The sequence below is a fragment of the Alexandromys fortis genome, unplaced genomic scaffold, assembly GCF_014885135.2.
Source record: "Alexandromys fortis isolate MF-2015 unplaced genomic scaffold, M_Fortis_MF-2015_v1.1 scaffold_41, whole genome shotgun sequence".
Taxonomy (NCBI): Eukaryota; Metazoa; Chordata; class Mammalia; order Rodentia; family Cricetidae; genus Alexandromys; species Alexandromys fortis.
In genome coordinates, this window is record NW_026067923.1 from 3,827,081 (window position 1) to 3,841,405 (window position 14,325).

General features: G+C 37.2%; 1 protein-coding gene across 3 annotated transcripts in view; it reads left to right on the plus strand.

The window, feature by feature from the left end:
- Positions 1-14,325, plus strand: part of Naaladl2 (N-acetylated alpha-linked acidic dipeptidase like 2) — a 1,236,187-nt gene that overhangs the window by 309,409 nt on the left and 912,453 nt on the right. For 2 of the 3 annotated variants that reach the window (XM_050142054.1, XM_050142052.1), the window contains exon 4: positions 8,514-8,579. The exons of the other annotated variant lie outside the window; for it this stretch is intronic. The gene's annotated coding sequence lies outside the window, so the exon portion shown is untranslated. The remainder of the gene's footprint in view (positions 1-8,513; positions 8,580-14,325) is intronic. 3 annotated transcript variants of the gene reach the window in all.

Below are 14,325 nucleotides of genomic sequence, written 5' to 3' on the forward strand. Positions count from 1 at the left end.
TCTGATTAGAATACCATGAGCTGATTTATATTCATTTAAACTAGCAAAACTCTATAGTTTTCTGTTCTCAACCCAGATTTTTACTTTATTCTGATTGTGTTTGCGTGTAGCTTATGTGGGAGGGACTTAAGAGTGGACATGAACATGTTTTGTGTGCACGTGGAGGCCAGATGTTGACATTAGGCATTGTCTTTACTCATTCTCAACTGCATTTACTGAAGTGGGGACTCTTGCTTAACCTGGAGCTCATCAATTTGGCTTGCCAGCTTGTCCCTGCAGCTCTTGTGTCTCCATTCAAGTATGTGATTTTCAGGTAGGTCACCATGCTGGGCCAGCATTTCTGTGGGCACTGGAGGTCTGAACTCATGTTAATCACCTTATCCACTAAACCATATCGCTAACCCAGCTAGGCAGAAATGAATATACATATGAACAAACATGAAGCTTTTATGTGGTGCTAGCAAAAGGCACAAGAAGTTGCATTAGTATAACTCAGTTTTTGTTTGAAGAGACCGTGTCTGTTTATATATTTCTCTTTCTCAGACCACTATCAATGTTTACATAAACATATTTACTCATGATACAATGACTATAAACCACATACACCAGTGGTGAACAGAGTTAGAAAGAAAATCATTTTTTATTTGAAAAATGAAAGATGTGAACATGAATCTGGAAGTCATAGAAGTCACAGGTAAAGTTGGTAACAAGGAAAAGGAAACATGAAAGTCTAAAGTGATCAGGAAATTTGAGCAAATGTAGGAGCATTCATTATACTGAAGGTGTCATATGGAGAATGATATGCCAAAGGACATGACTTCCATATGATCAAGTAGAGATGTTTTATTCAAATGAATTATAGGAGGCAGATAGATCCGTGTGCTCATAGATAGACATTATGGCATTCACAGATATTAAACAGGTTTGACTCTTCAAAGGGAGAGATTTGTAACCTGTTTTCTGGTAAGAAGGCTGGGAAAAGACGTAGTTAATAGCCTGGTGACCTTTGAGCTATCTGTGTGCCCAGGCCACACCAGATCCTCCCCCAGACATGTATCTTGAAATAAATGGAGGAAGAAATATTAATAAGAATTAGGGGACAAATCATCCAGGCTTCAAAAAATCAGTGATCAGCCTACATATTGATATATTGTATAAAAATTGCAACCTTTTATACTTTATAATAACTTTGGTACTTTTACTAAGTATTTGTCTCCACCAGAATTGAAAGCTAGAACAAAGTTAGGTATATGTGTACTGAAGATGCAGCTCAGTAAGCCAGAATCTACTTCAGAGCATCGTCGGCTGACATGTGATATAGCAGATATAGTAAAAAAGAAAAGATATTTGATATTTGTCTTTCTCTCTTAAGACATAAAATTTCTAAAGAAAAATCAGTCTTAGGTTATTTTACTAATTTCTCGAGAACGAATTCAGAACAGGTCATGATTGGTAGAAAGACTTTTCCCTCACCATTGTGGAGAGGATATTTCAAATTTCTGAAAGCTTACTCAGAACCACAGGAGTATTAATAGATAAACTCTCTCCAAATATAATCATGCTCTGAGCATGAACCTAGTCACTCAAAACGAATTTAGGGAGAGCAGTTTCTTCCCCATACAGGAGAGGAACAAGACAAGTGAGCTTGTACAGTTATTGTGTTAGTGATGTGTGCTTGTGATGCCAAACACAGATCTCCACTATGTCTAGTAAGGAGCTGGTATCCCTGACCATCAGCTGCATCTGAATTAATTTTAGGACCTGAAAAAGTCAACTTAGGGGCTATGTGTTTTGTTTCAGGCCATATTAATGTAGCTTCACTATTTCTGTGTCTGTAGTAAAGAATAAGATCAGAGCCAGGAGCATGGGATAGGTATGAGCAGCCCACCCCATAGTGGCTAGGAGGCTGAAGGATATGAGAGAGTAAGAAGGAAGGGTGTGGTTCTATTCCCCGAAGATGTTGTTTTGCCTCTCGCACTGTGCACCATCTTCTAATATTGCACTTAGCCATAAATTTTCCCATGGCCTGAGCCACTGATGCAGCTAAAGGTCTTATACTCCAGTTGCTTACCCAGAGTCCGAGCTCTGCTCATCACTACTTCAGTATGAGGCCTGCATCTCACAAACATTTGGTATATATTCCAGCTTGAAATCATAGCAGACTTCCTCATCATTTTCAGAGTATTCTGAGGAATATAAGAAGCAAAAATGAGTAGAACAATGATTGAGATTAAATCCAATCTCTAAGCCCACCACAGAAAGGAGTAAGAGCTCCTTCAATGTTGTACATAAAAGCAAGCTTCGCGAGTGAACTAAGTCTTAAATAGAGAGATTGTAATGGGTCCTTAAAGTGGATATCTGCTTGCAGTTATTGTGCCTTCTGCTGAGAGCATCATTGCCATTATAAGAAACTGTTTTCATTAATCAACATGTGCTCACTTGTAGTATTAACAATAGCCAGTAATCTATGGACAGAAACCTCAGAACTAAGATCAAAATGATTCTTTGGAGAAAATCATGTATGACAGATGCACTTCATCAACAGATTTATTTTCTTGCCTTTCTCTCCACTGTATATTTTGTGTTTTATAAATATTGTTATTTAAAAGAATTTTTTTTAATTTTACATAACAACCACAGTTCCCCCTCTCTCCTTTCCTCCTGCTCACTCCTCCACATTACCCTCATCTAACTCCCCATCCACTCCTCAGGAAGGGTAAGTACTTTCACAGGGAGGCAACAAAGTCTGACATATCAAGTTGAGGCAGGACCAGTCCCTCCACCTTTCATCAAGGCTGAGCAAGGTATCCCTCCATAGGGAATGGTCTCCAAAATGTCAGTTTATGCACTAGGAATACATCCTGGTCCCACTGCCAATGGGCCCACAGACTACCCAAGTCACAGAACAATCAAGCACTAAATGTGCCTCATTTGGTCCTATGCAGGTTCCCCAGCTATCAGTCCAGAGTCAGTGAGGTCCCACTAGGTCAGATCAGCTGTCTCTGTGGATTTCCCCATCATGATCTTGACCCCTTTGCTTACATAGTCTTTCCTCCGTCTCTTCAACTGGACTCTGGGAGCTTGGCCCAGTGTTTAGCTGTAGATCTCTGCATCTGCTTCCGTCAATTACTGGATGAAGGATTTATGATAACAATTAAGGTAGTCATCAATATGCTTACAGGGTAGGGTCAGTTCAAGTACGCTCCTCAGTAATTACTTAGGGTCTTAACTGGGATAATGCTTGTGGATTCCGGGGAATAACTAGTTTCTTGCAAGCCCCATAATGGCTCCCTCTATCAAGATATCTCTGTTCTCCCTTTCTGTTCCTCCCCCAACTCAACCATCCTGTTTCTCTATAGCCTATCCCTTCCCATACCCCTCCCCATTGTCCCAATTTACTCAGAAGATCTTATCTATTTCTCCTTCCCAGGGGAATTCATGCAGGTCTCTCTTAGGGTCCTCCATGTTTCCTACCTTCTCAGGGGTTATGGATTGTAACCTGGTTATCCTTTTCTTTATGTCTAATTATCACTTATGAGTGAGTACATACTGTGTTTGTCTTTCTGGGTCTAGGTTACCTCACTCAAAATGGTTTGTTCTAGTTCTACCCTGCAAATTTCAAGATTTTTTTTTACCACTAAATAATACTCCATTGTGTAAATCTACCACATTTGCTTTAGCCATTCTTCAGTTGAGGGTCATTTAGGTTGTTTCCAGATTCTGGCTATTATGAATAATGCTGCTATGAACATAGTTGAACAAATGTCCTTGTGGTATGAATATGCATCCTTTGGGTACATGCCTAAGAGTTCTAAGGTAGATTGAATCCCAGTTTTCTGAGAAACTGTCACACTGATTTCCACAGTGGCTGTACAAATTTACAGTCCCACAGCAGTACAGGAGTGATTCACTTACTCCACATCCTCTCCAGCATAAGTGTGTTTTTGATGTTAGCCATTCTGACAGGTATAAGTGGCATCTCAGAGTTGTTTTGATTTGCATTTCCCTGATGGCTAAGGATGTTGAGTAATTCCTTAACTGTATTTTGGCCATTTGTGCCTTTTCTGTTAAGAAGTATCTGTTGAGATCTGTACCTCATTTTTTAAATTGGATTATTTGGTATTCTGATGCCTAGTTTCTTGAATTCTTTATATATTTTAAAGATCAGCTCTCTGTCAGATATGGTGTTGGTAAAGATCTTTTCCATTTCTGTAGACTGATGTTTGGTCTTGTTGACCATTTCCTTTGTTATAGAAGCTTCTCTGTTTCAGGAGGTTCCATTTATTAACTGTTGCTCTCAGTGTCTGTGTTACTGGTGTTATATTTAGGGAGTGGACTCTTATGCCAATGCATTTAAGGCTGCTTCCCTCTTTCTTTTCTTTCTAAGTTCAGTGTAACTAGGTTTATGCTGAGGTCTTTGATCCATTTAGACTTGAGTTTTGTTCATGGTGATAGATATGGATCTATTTGCATTCTTCTATGTGTCAACATCAGTTAAGCCAGCACTGTTTGTTGAAGACACTTTCTTTTTCTATTGTACAGTTTTGGCTTTCTTGTCAAAAATCAGGTGTTCATAGGTGTGTAGGATTATGTCATGGTCTTCAATTCTATTTGATTGATCCATGTGTCTGTTTTTATGCCAATACCAAGATGTTTTTATTACTATTCCTCTATACTATAGCTTGAAGTCAGGGATGGTGATTCCTCTGGAGGTTCTTTTATTGGACAGGATTGTTTTGGCTATCATGATTTGTTTTTGTTTTTCTATATGAAGTTGAGTATTATTCTGTCAAAATCTGTGAAGAGTTGTGATAGAATTTTGATGAGGATTGCATTGAATTTATAGATTTCTTTAGATAAGATTGCCATTTTTACTATGTTGATCCCACCTATCTAAGAGCATGGGAGATTTTTTTTTAATTTTCTAATATCTTCCTTGATTTTTTTTTTGAGACAACGTTCTTGTCATACAGGTCTTTCATTGTTTTGTTAGTGTTACCGAAAGATATTTTATGTTATTTGTTTCTATTGTAAAGAATGATGTTTCTATGATTTCTTTTTAGCCCATTTATCATTTGTGTATTAGAGGGCACTGATTTTTTTTGAGTTAATCTTGTATCCCATCTGAAGGTATTTAATAGTTGTAGAAGTTTGCTGGTAGGAATTTTGGGATCACTTATGGATAGTATCCTATTATCTGCAAATAGCAAAAATTTGACTTCTTCATTTCCAATTTGTACCCGCATGATCTCCTTTGTAGTCTTTTCTAGTCATATTGCTCTAGCAAGAACGGCCATTACTATGTTGGATAGATATGGAGAGAGTGGACAGCCTGTGTTGTTCCTAATTTTAGTGTATTCACTTTGAGTTTCTCTCCACTTAGTTTGATGTTGGCAGTCAGATTGCTGTATATTATCTTTATTATGTTTAGATATGTTCCTTATGTCCCTGATCTCTCCAAGACCTTTATCATGAAGGGGTGTCTGTTTTTGTCAAAGGTTTTTTCTGTCTCTAGTAAGGTAATCATGTGATTTTTTTCCCTTTAGTTTGCTTGCATGATGGATTAAATTGACAGATTTTCATGTGTTGTATCATCCTTGCATCTCTGGGGTGAAGGCTACTTGATCATGTTGGATGATTTTTTTTTTGATGTGTCTTAAATTCAGTTTGCCAGTATTTTATTGAATATTTTTGCATCAATGTTCTTGAGAAAGATTGGTCTGTAATTTTTTTCTTTGTTTCATCTTCATGTGATTTCACAATCAGCATGACTGTAGCCTCAAATAAAGAGTCTGACAATTTTCTGTTTGTTTGTATTGTGTGGAAAAATTTGAGGAGTATTAGTAGTAGCTCTTCTTTGATATTTTAGTAGAATTCTGTGCTGAAGCCATCTGGCCCTGGAAATTTTTTTTTTCTTTTTCCTTTGTTTTCTTTTTCTTTCTTTTATTTTTTTTATTATTTTTTGTGGGGTGGGGGACTTTTGATTACTGTTTCTATTTTCTTAGGAGTTATAGGCTTATTTAAGTGAAATGGTCTTGGTTTAATTTTAGTATGTCATACCTATCTAGAAAATTGTCCATTTCTTTTATGTTTTCCAATTTTATGGAATACGGGTTTTTGAAGCATGTCCTAATGATTCTCTGAATTTCCTTGGTGTCTATTGTTGTGCCCCCCCTTTTCTTTTCTGATTTTGTTAATATGGATATCCTCTCTCTGGTTTGTTTGGATAAGGGCTTTTCTATTTTAATTGATTTTTTAAAATAACTAAATTTTTGTTTCATTAATTCTGTATATTGTTTTCTTTGCTTCTATTTTATTGATTTCATATGAGTTTAATTATTCTAAATCTTACTCTTCTTGGGTGAGTTAGCTTCTTTTTTCTCTAGAACTGTCATGTGCGTATTTAAGTTGTTAGTATGAGATTTCTCTGGGAACTTTATGTAGGCACTCATTGCTTTGAACTTTCCTCTTAAAACTCTTTTTATAATGTCCCACAAGTTTGAATATGTTGTGCTTTCATATGCATTGAATTCTAGGAAATCTTTAATTTTGTAATTTCTTCCTTGACCCAGCAGTGATTCAACTGAGTGTTTTTCCATGGGACTCTAAGGTTTCTGTATTTCTGTGTTGTTGTTGAGTTCTAACTTTAAGCCATAAGATACAGGGATTTATTCCATTTTTTGTGTGTCTTTGAAGATTTGCTTTATGACCAAGTATGTGATCAATTTTAGAGACATTTCCATGAGCTGCTGAGAAGGTATATTTTTTTTTGTGTTTGGGTAGAATGTTTTATAGATGTATATTAAACCCATTTCAGTCATAATATCTGTTCCCTTATTTCCTCTGTTAAGGTTTTGTCTGGCAGACCTGCCCATTGGTGAGAGTAAGGTATTGAAGTCTCCCACTATTAGTGTGTGGGATTTGATGTGTGCTTTAAGCTTTTGTAATATTTCTGTTACAAATGTGGGTGTCCTTGTATTGGGGGCATAAATGTTCAGAATTAAGACTTCATCTTGAAGGATTTGTCCTATGATAAGCATGAAATGTCCTTTTCCATCTCTTTTTATTATATAGTTTAAGGTATATTTTGTTAGATATTAAGATAGCCATACCAGCTTGTTTCTTAAGTCCATTTGATTGGCAAATATTCTCTCAATACTTTATTATGTGCTAATGTTTTTCTTTGAAGTTTAGGTATATATCTTGTATGCAGCAGAAGGATGAGTTCTGTTTTCATATTCCATTCTGATAGCCTATGTCTTTTCATAGACAAGATAAGTCCATTGCTATTAAGGGATATTAAAGACCAGTGATTGTTAATTCCTATAATTTTCTGGTTTTGTTGTTGTTGGTGGTGGTGGTAGTGCGTTTGTGTTTCCCTTCTTTGGGATTTGCTGGTATGAGATTATCTATCGTATGTGATTTCGTGGGTATAGCTACCTTCCTGGGTTAAAACTTTTCTTCTAGTACTTTCTGTATGACTATATTTGTGGTTAGGTATTGTTTAAATCTGATTTTATCATGGAATATCTTGTTTTCTCCATATGATGCTTTGCTGAGTATAGTAGTCTGTGTCTGCAACACATCTGTCCAGGACGTTTGGCCTTCAGAGTCTCCATTGACAAACTGAGTGTAATTCTGATGTTTGTTTGTATATGTTTTTCGGCCTTTTTCCTTTGCAGCTCTTAGTATTCTTTCCTTATTCTGTAGACTTAGTGTTTTGATGATTATGATGATTATATGGTGAAGGGATTTCTTTTTAATTTTTGGTCCAGTCTATTTGGTGTTCTGTAAGCTTCTCGTACCTTCATAGACATTGGTAAAGTTTTCCTCTATGATATTGTTAAATATATATTCTCTGTGTCTTTGAGCTGTAGTTCTTCTCCCTTTTCTATCCTCATTATTCTTAGGTTTGGTCTTTTTAAGATGCTATGGATTTCCTCAATATTTTGCATTAAGAATTTGTTGCATTTGACATTTTCTTTGACAGATGAATCTATTTCCTTTATTGTATCTTCAAACCTAAAATCCTGTTTTTTCATTTCTTATATTCTCTCGGTTATACTTTCAGTTGTGGTTCCTGTTCATTTACCCAGATTTTCCATTTCCAGAAATCCCTCAGTTTGTGTTTTCTTTATTGCCTCTATTTCAATTTTCAAGTCTTGAACTGTTTCCTTCACCTGTTTGTTTATTTTTGTTTCTTGCCTTTTCTGACTTTCTTTAAGGGATTTATTAATATCTCCCAATTTTTATTCGTCTTTTCCTATGAGTCTTTTTTATTTCCTCTTTAAGGCCTCTATCATCTTCATAAAGTTATTTTTGAGGTTGCTTTCTTCTGTTTCATGTGTGTTTGGAAGTTTAGGTCTTGTTACTTCAGAACCAGTAGGTTCTGGTTGTGTCATATTGTTCTTTATGTTTTTTTTTTTTTTTAAATGTATTCTTAACTGCCTTCTTCCCATCTGGGTTTGGGTAATTATAGGTACAGGTACTGATTCTTCTTCCAATTGTTACAGGTGAAGCCTGTGCCTCCAGGTGACCTCTGATGCCACTGAGACAGGTGGTGGAGTGACCTGACCAAGGTATTCTTGCATGCTGACTTGCAGTTGGGGCTCTTCCTCCAATCAGTGCAGGTTGGGACTGTGCCTCTAGTGGTCTCTGATGTGGTTGGGGATGGTGATTGGGCAATCTCTTCCTCCATTTAGTGCAGGAGGAGGCTGCATCTCTGGGGTCCTCTGTTGCAGCTGGGGCTGTTGGTGAGCAGCCTTGACACAGGAGACTTGCCTTTTGACAGGCTGCTGGGACTGGGATGGGTTGGCGAGGGGCACAGCAAGTGCCTCCAACTTAGAGCCGAGTAAATGCAGCTCGCCAGCCTGAGAGCCACCACTCCACTTTCCCTCCAGTCACTGAATGTGGGGACAGTGCCTCCTGGGGCCTCTGACATAGCTGGGGATGGCAGTAAAGTGGCCTGACCACAAGAGATTTGCCTGCTGGGGCAACGATGGGTGGGGGAGTGAGCACAGTAACTCTTATAAAAGAAAATATTTAATTGGGGCTGGATTGTAATTTCAGAGGTTTAAAGAGTTATCGTCATGGCAGATGGCATGCAGGCTGGCATTGTGCTGGAGAAAGAGCTGAGGCTCTACATTTTGATCTGCATGAAGCAAGGAAAAACTGTGTTGGTCTTCTGAGATCTCAAAGCCTACCCCCACAGTGACCTACTTTCTCAGGAAAGGGAACACCTTTCCTAACAAGGCCATGCCTCCTAATAGTGTGCTTTCTATGGGCCAAGAATTCAAATACATGAGTTTATGGGGTCCATACCTATTCAAACCATCACAGTTACTTATTAAATGTTTTATATAGCATGTTAAGTTATTTCCACGAAAAATTCCCACAGATTGAAGTAAATACCCATTCCTGACTTGGGATTCTACGACTCTGCCTTAGGCCACATTCTCCATTCTTGTCTGCTCTTTACTTAGTAACTACTATGAATTTGTAGTTTATGTTCTCCAAGATTCCTACACTGAAACCAAACCTAATGTGATGCTGTTGGAGAAAGCAGGCTTGGGAACAACCTTTGAAAGCATGTACTCAGTGACATTGTAAATGTGGACCCAGACTCTTCTTCACACTGAGACTGTAAAAACACAGAAAAAAGGAGCAATTTGTGAGTTAACAAACTAATCAGAGCACACTGGCTCTTTAGGTGCTATGACCTAGGGCTTCCCAGTCTCTGGAATTTAGAGAAGCATTTCTATTTTCTATAAGTGAACCAATTTATGTTTTATTAAAAAAGCCCAAAGTGTCTTAGACAAAAATGTTTGCAACAGTCTCCAGAGTTTACCATTATTATAGCATTCCTAAGACCAAATACTATAGCTGAATTTAGGAGTAAAAGTTTTGAATCTAGCTTAAATTTCTTTTAATATTTTGAATATTTAAAATCTTGTGTATCTAATTTTATCCTTTAACAATTAAAAAACATTGAAGAGTAAGCTTGATTTGCATACTCCATAGAGAACAAAAAGATTTGTTTTGTTCATTGTAATATCTTTTGCCTTACACGCAGAAAGTAATAAATACTTGTTGAGTGGATGACATGCAGCAACTTTTTATGTCTGTATTTCTTTGGTAGGTCACATAAATTCTTTATTCATTTCCCCAGATACTACATTTAAACTAGTTAAGGCCACACAATTTGTTGCCTATCAATCTATTTTGTCATGGCCATTCTCTTGGCCACTGTCTTCTGTCAATGCCAAAGGAAAAGGAAAAGACTCTCTACCAATATTCATTTGATTGTTGTTTATAATGGATTTTTGATTTATCACTTTGTGTTGCTGTGATATGATTCTTATGTACTCTGCTCAGATGGATGGTTGATTTTCTATCTTATATTGTAATTCTCTTGCCTCATGTTTGACCCATTTTTTCCCACATTGGTATGTGAAGAGAGCACAGTCACTTGTAACCACTGTACTTGTGTCTCACTTAAAAATTCCACCTGAAATATAACCATGAATGGAATATAGGTCTGTATATCATTCAAATTTTATCCTTAGTAATTCTTCCATTATCTTCTCTTTTTCTTCCTTCTTAATTTTTCTTAAATCTGATACTAGTGAGACAGCTCAGTTGTTACAGGAGGAGTGGGCTGCTTGTTGTCCCGGCTAGTTAACACCCGAAATAATCCGAAATAATCACACAGACATTATATTAATTAAATCATTGCCTGGCCATTAGCTCTAACTGCTTATTGGCTAATTCTCACATATTGATTTAACCCATTTCTGTTAATCTGTATATTACCATGTGGCAGTGGTCTTCTGGGAAAGATTTGGCATGTCTGTCTCTGGTAGCTTTATGGTTGCTCTTCTTCTGCCCTTCTTTCCAGAATTCAAGGGTAATGCTGCTTTACCAGGCTAACCAAGCTAACAACCTGAACTTAATCCCCGAGATCAACATGGAGGAGGGAGCCACTTTCCCAGATATTGATATCTTCCCTCCATGTGAATCTTGCATGTTCCCTGATTCTAAATAAAAATCAATAAAAAGCAAGCTTGCCTCATCTATTGTAAAATTCTGTTTCTCAATAACTTCTTCCACAGGGCTAGAATGGCATTACACTCTAGATTTATGTACCAGTTGTTTTTATCTGTTCCACATTTGTTTTGTTAACCATTTAAACTATGAAAGTTGGAAACAGTCAAGCATTGGGGTGTTGTGTGTGTATAAACCTACCAACAGAACAGAGGCAGGAGGATTATCATTAGCTTCTAGAACATAAATAAGATTTACTCGTTAAAAATCAATAGCTGTGAAATGGAAAGCCAGTATTCTTTCATGGGATGACACTGGGTATATAATGGCCATGGCAGGAATGATGGATGTTCAGGAGCAGTTGACCAACATAAATTGTTCTCCATCTTTTAGTGGCTTTTTTGTTCTTATTTTTGTTTTGCAGGAAAGAAGATAAAGTTTGGTAGATAGAGAGGGTACAGGGATCTAGGAGTTGGAAGCTGTGGAAATAATGCTGAGCAAAGTACCCATCCATTTGGAATAGACTCCAAAAACCAGCCCATGCACTAGGGATAAATTCTGATCCAAGTGCTAGTAGTCCCACAAACTCCCCAACCCATACAACTGTTATCCATATTCAGAGGGTCTAGTTCAACCCTATGCAGTTTCATCCGCTGTCAGTCTGGAGTCAGTGAGCTCAGATAAATTGTTTCTGTGTGTTTTCCCATTGTGGTCTTGACCCCTTTGCTCATAATATCGCTTCTCCCTTTCTTTGACTGGTTTCTGGAAGCTAGGCCCAGTACTTAACTGTGGATATCTGTCTGCTTCCATCAGTTACTGGATGGAAGCTCTATGATGACAATTAAGCTAGTCATCAATGTGCTTACAGGAGAAGGCCTGTTCAGTGCCCCTCTCCATTGTTCCTTAGTGTCTTAGCTGGGGTCATCATTGTGGATTCCTGGGAATTTCCCTACTTCCAGTTTTCTCTCTAGCCCCTAATGGCTCCTTCTATCAAGATATCTTTTTTCTTGTTTTCCTTCTCTGTCCTTTCCCCAGATGATCCATCCAGTTTCCTTTTGTTCTCCTCTCCCTCCTTTTCTCTCATTTTCTTTCACCCTCACCCCTCTCAATTTTCTCAAGAGAACTTGTCTATTTCCCCTTACTAGTGAAATCCATGGATATTACTCTTAAGGTACTCCTTGTTATTTATCTTCTCTGGAGCTATGGATTGTAGGCTGGTTATCCATTGCTTTATGTCTAATATCCACTTATGAGTGAGAATGTATCATGCTTGTCTTTTTGGGTTACCTCACTAAGAATGGCTTTTTCTAGTTCCTTCCATTTGCCTGCAAATTTCAAGATATCATTGTTTTCTACCGTTGAGTGGTACGTAATCCATTGTGTAAATGCACCACATTTTCTTTTTCCATTATTCAGTTGAGGGCCATCTAGGTTTTTTACAGGTTCTGCTAATAAAGAATAATGCTTCTATGAACATAATTGAACGATTGTCCTTGTGGTATGAGTGTGCATCCTTTAGGTATATGCCCAAGAGTGGTATTGCTGGGTCTTAGGTAGAATAATTCCCAGTTTTCTGAGATACTACCATGCTGATTTCCAAAGTGAATTTACAAGTTTGCAATCACACCAGCAATGCAGGAGTGTTCCCCTTCCTCCACATCCTCTCCAGCATAAGCTGTCCTCAGTGTTTTTGATCTTAGTCATTCTGACATTTGTAAGATGGTATCTCAGAGTTGTTTTGATTTGCATTTCCCTGATGGCTAAAGATGTTGAGCAAAGTGTCTTTTGGCCTTTGTGTTTCCTCTGTTAAGAATTCTCTGTTGAGATCTATACCCCCTTTTTTTAATTGAGTCATTTGGTAATTTGATGTCGAGTTTCTTGAGTTCTTCATATATTTTGAAGATGAATTCTCTATCAGATGAGGGGTTGGTGAAGAACTTTTCCCATTCTGTTTTGTGTTATTTTTACTATATTCTTTGCCTTACAGGAGCTTCTCAATTTCAGGAAGTCCCATTTATTAATTGATGTTCTCAGTATATCTGTGCTACTGCTGTTATATTTAGGAAGGAGTCTCCTGTGCCAATGCATTTAAGGAACATTTGAGAAGCATTGGCAGTACCTCTTCTTTGAAATTCTGCACTGAAACCATCTGACCCTGGTTTTGGTTTGAAGACTTCTGACAACTGCTTCTATTTACTTAGGGGTTATAGGACTATTTAAATTGTTTATCTGGTTTTGATTTAATTTGATATATGGTACTTATCCAGAAAATTTTCCATTTCCTTTATATTTTCAAATTTTATGAAATATAAGTTTTTGCAGCATGACCTGATGATTCTCTGGATTTCCTTTGTGCCTATTGTTATGTTATCATTTTCATTGAATTCTAGGAAGTCTTTAATTTCTTTCTTTATTTCTTCCTTGACCTGGGAGTAGTTCAGTTGAACATTGTTCAATTTCCATGAGTTTGTGATCTATCTGCAATTAGTGTTATTGAATTCTAACTTTAGGCCATGGTGATCCGACAAGATATGGGGGTTATTCCATTTTTTTTAATCTGTTGAGGTTTGCTCTGTTACTGAGTATGTGGGCTATTTAAGAAAAGATTTCATGAGTTGCTAAGAAGAAGGTATATTCTTTTTTGTTTGAGTGCAATGTGTTTTATAGATATCTGTTAAGCCCATTTGAGTCATAACATCTGTTAGTTCCTTATTTCTGTTTTAAGTTTCTGTCTGGCAGACCAGTCCAGTGGTGGGAGTGGGGTGTTGATGTCTCCCACTATCTATGTGTGGGGTTTGATGTGGGATTCAAGCTTTAATAATGTTTCTGTTGCAAATGTCAGTGCCTTTGTATTTGATGCATAGGTGCTCAGACTTGAGACTTCATCTTGATGGATTTTTCCTGTGATGAACATGGAAGGTTCTTCTTCTCTTTTGATTAATTTTTGCTTTAAGTATATTTTGTTAGATATCAAGATACTATATCATTTGTTTCTTAAGTCTATTTGGTTGGAAAAATCTTTTCTCATCCTTTATTTTGAGGTAATGTTTTTCTTTGAAGTTGAGGTGTATTTTTTGTATCCAACAAGAGGATGCATCCTATTTTCAAATCAATTCTTTAAGCCTGTGTCTTTTATAGCCAAACTGAGACCATTGATATCAAGAGATATTAATGACCAGTGATTGTTATTTTTGTTATATTTTTCTTTTGCTGTTGGTGGTGGTATTTTGTGTGTGTGTTTTCCTTGAGATCTGCTGGCATGGGATTATTTATTACCTGTAT